Source organism: Myotis daubentonii, chromosome 4, assembly GCF_963259705.1.
Source record: "Myotis daubentonii chromosome 4, mMyoDau2.1, whole genome shotgun sequence".
Classification (NCBI taxonomy): domain Eukaryota; kingdom Metazoa; phylum Chordata; class Mammalia; order Chiroptera; family Vespertilionidae; genus Myotis; species Myotis daubentonii.
Genome location: NC_081843.1, coordinates 7,774,336 through 7,778,089, shown reverse-complemented (window position 1 = coordinate 7,778,089; position 3,754 = coordinate 7,774,336). Strand labels below are relative to the sequence as shown.

Here is a 3,754-nt window from a genome sequence, read left to right as displayed (position 1 = left end):
GAGCCAGGACACAACGGCCGTACGAAGAGATGAGTCCTTGACCTTCGAGGAACTGAATTTTGAATGAGGACGTGCTTCTTTAAACAAGTGATTACTCAGATAAGACACAACTCCGAAGTGAGGGCCATGAGGGAAAAGTGAAGAGGACAATGCGGTTAGAGCCAGGTCCCGGATACCTTGGGCTGGGCGTGGATCAGGACCCTAAAGGCAACCCCGAGGGAAAGCCAGCCTGTGGGGTCTGCAGGTGGGAAGGCACAGGGCCGAGGTCCAGGGGCTGGACAGAGGTCGGGCTGGAGCGGGCCAGGGAGGCAGAGGGTTACAGAGACTTACAGGCAGGGTGACCCACAGTCCCAGTGTGGCCGGGGCTGAGGGGGGAGGGCTCCTTGGATGTGGACGTTCCGTGTTAAAACCTGGACAGTCCCAGGCAAACCGCGGTGACACGGTCCCTGTTTACTGGCCTCATTCAGTTCTTTGGGCCTCAGCAGAAGAGCAGTGTGGTCGGTGGCCATAGTCAAGGCAACCGTGGTGCAGAGTGGGTGACTCAGAAGCATTTCGAGGTAAATTGATGGAACTTGGTGAGAAATGACAGCCAGGGAAGATGGTAGGTCAGGAATAATGGAGAATGAACCGCAGATATTTTGGCTTTGGAAGCTGGAGGGATGTGCATAAAAAAGGAATGAGTACACAAGCAAACAACAGATTTGTTCTCGGGCGTCAACTGTGAATCAGAGCTCCAGATCCGATCAGTGCTGAGCCCGCCCACAGGAGTAAAGGTCGGTGCCTCCATGCCTTGCACACGGGCTCAAACAGAGCCAGGGCCTGGTGGAAGCCCACACGTGCTCTGGAGAGTTCGGAGGTTAGTGTCAACCTGTAAAGAGGTGAGTGCTCCCCACCCTCGTAAGGGGATGACTCAGCATAATGAGAAAAAGAAATGCAGGAGGCATTCCTCCGCATTCAGACAGCACATCAGGAAATAAATGCATTACTCTTGCCCCTCCCCAACTCTCAGACTCCAATATTTAACCCAGAGGAAATTGTAACTGAATTATGAAGTCCTTTCAAAACTAGACATTTGACACATCTGTTATAGGAGTCTTACAGAAAGCACTCTGGGTGCCTGTAAATTCTATAATTATGTTAATTCAAACTTGAAGACACTCCCATGAATTTTTTAAAAATATTTCCAACCCAGATCACAGGGTTTGTTCTCCTGCCACTGGGATGTGGGGAATATTTGCCGAATGCACTAAATTCTCTTCTGTAACTGCCCGTGTCAGAAGTGCAGAGGCTGGAATGAAGATGAGCGCAGCAGGCCGGAGGTGGCAGTGTATTGAGCATGGAGGCTTAGTCCAGTTTCAAAAGCACAGCCTCAGGGAGACCCACGTCAGGTAGCCGCACAGGTGAGCACTTGGCTTTCAATACCCGAATCCCAAAGGGAAGGGTGTGCGACCAGAATGCTAGGGCTGCGTGGGCCTCCAGGAAGTGCAGCTCAATCTTTCCCCCACAGTTGTTTTTCAAGCATTCATTCGCTCACCTATTAGCATAACAAGCATTTATTGAGCACCTACTGTATAGGAGGCACTCCTCAGGAACATGGAATACGTTGGTGAACATCACAGACACAGCTCTCTCCCCCCGTTGACTTGATCTTCTGAAGAGGGGATTCAGGAAAGAACAATGAGGCTAAGCAGTAGACACAACGGGTGCAGGGCAGTGTGCTGGGAGGTGAACACAGTTCCATGACGAGGGAACGGAGGGCAGGTGGAGAGGTCGGAGTGAAGGATGGGGGCTGGTTGCAGGTTAAATGAGATGGTGGAGTGGCTCTCATGTCAGAGATGTTTGAGAAAAGAATCAGCAGAGATGAGGGAGATGGCATGGGGTCTCTGGGAGGAAAGCCTGGCTGATTCTTCCTTTACTTTTCCCTCTAAGACAGGCCAGAGCAATCTAAAGTGGGATTTTTAGCAAGAGAGATTCATCAGCCTCAGAAGCTCAGTTTTGCCTGTGTCCCACCCCTGAGGCATGTGCTCTAATCAATTCCTTCCACAACCTCTAAAACTAGCCCTCCACGCGTCCAAGTCCATGGACTCCAAGTCCATGCTCCCCACACCTCTGCTTCAGCTCGTCCGTGGGGCAGCGTGAGGGAATATAGTGTCTGAGCATCGTGGAATGGTCTGTCTGTCTGAGCATTGTGGAATGGTTTGTCTGTCTGTCTGTCTGTCTGAGCATCATGGAATGGTCTGTCTGTCTGAGTATCATGGAATGGTCTGTCTGTCTGAGCATTGTGGGATTGTCTGTCTGTCTGAGCATCGTGGAATGGTCTGTCTGTCTGAGCATCATGGAATGGTCTGTCTGAGCATCGTGGAATGGTTTGTCTGAGCATCATGGAATGATCTGTCTGTCTGAGCACCATGGAATGGTCTGTCTGAGCATCATGGAATGGTCTGTCTGAGCACCTTGGAATGGTCTGTCTGTCAGAGCATTGTGGAATGGTCTGTCTGTCTGAGCACCGTGAGTGGTCTGTCTGTCTGAGCACTGTGAATGGTCTGTCTGTCTGTCTGAGCATCGTGGAATGGTTTGTCTGAGCATCATGGAATGATCTGTCTGTCTCAGCACCGTGGAATGGTCTGTCTGTCTGAGCATCATGGAATGGTCTGTCTGAGCACCTTGGAATGGTCTGTCTGTCAGAGCATTGTGGAATGGTTTGTCTGTCTGAGCACCGTGAGTGGTCTGTCTGTCTGAGCACTGTGAATGGTCTGTCTGTCTGTCTGAGCATCGTGGGATGGTCTGTCTGAGCATCGTGGAATGGTCTGTCTGAGCACCGTGGAATGGTCTGCCTGTCTGAGCATCGTGGAATGGTCTGTCTGGCTGAGCATCGTGGACTGATCTGTCTGTCTGAGCATCGTGGACTGATCTGTCTGTCTGAGCATCACAGAATGGTCTGTCTCAGCATCGCAGAATGGTTTGTCCGTCTGAGCACCATGGAATGGTCTGTCTTTCTGAGCACCGTGGAATGGTCTGTCTGTCTGAGCACCGTGGAATGGTCTGTCTGTCTGAGCACCGTGGAATGGTCTGGCTGGCTGGCTGGCTGAACTTTGTGGAATGGTCTGTCTGGTTGAGCATCGTGGAATGGTCTGTCTGTCTGGCTGAGCATCATAGAAGAGTCTGTCTGTCTGAACATCATGGAATTGTCTGTCTGTCTGTCTGAGCATCATCCACACGCAGCAGTTTAGAAGCTGAGGACGAGGGTAAGCAAAGCCTGCCTGTGCCATTTATACTGATGGTCCTTGGGCAAGTTATTTAACCTCAATGAGTTTCCATTTCCTTATTCGTAATAATGAGATAATACCTATGAAGTGGTTTTGTCATTAGTATTGCCAGAGAAATTGTATGGAGAGCACTTAGCACAGTGCTGGGCAGACAGTAAGCACTTAATTAAAGTTAAACATGCTGTGCTCGCTTCGGCAGCACATGTACTGGAATTGAACGGGACAGAGAAGATGAGCATGGCCTGTGCAGGGACGACATGCAAATTCGCGAAGCGTTCCATGTTTTACAGATAAAAGTTAACACTTTTTGGTGGTCCACACCAGTGCCGTCTGCTGCGGGACAAGGCCTCTCCCATCCTCCATTCTAGCTCACCTTTACCAGAGCCTGGTACAGAGCCTGGCATGGGTTATATGGTTGTGAGTAATGGGATGCAGTGTGTCCAGGGATATCCAGAAAAACACAACCAGCCCTGGAGAGCTCACCATCC

The 3,754-nt window shown here is 50.6% G+C and overlaps 1 non-coding gene across 1 annotated transcript; it reads left to right on the top strand.

Moving 5' to 3' along the window:
- Nucleotides 1–3,449: 3,449 nt before the first annotated feature.
- LOC132233934 (U6 spliceosomal RNA) lies at nt 3,450–3,553 on the top strand. The gene has a single exon (XR_009452784.1). It is a non-coding gene; the product is annotated as a U6 spliceosomal RNA (small nuclear RNA).
- Nucleotides 3,554–3,754: the final 201 nt, after the last annotated feature.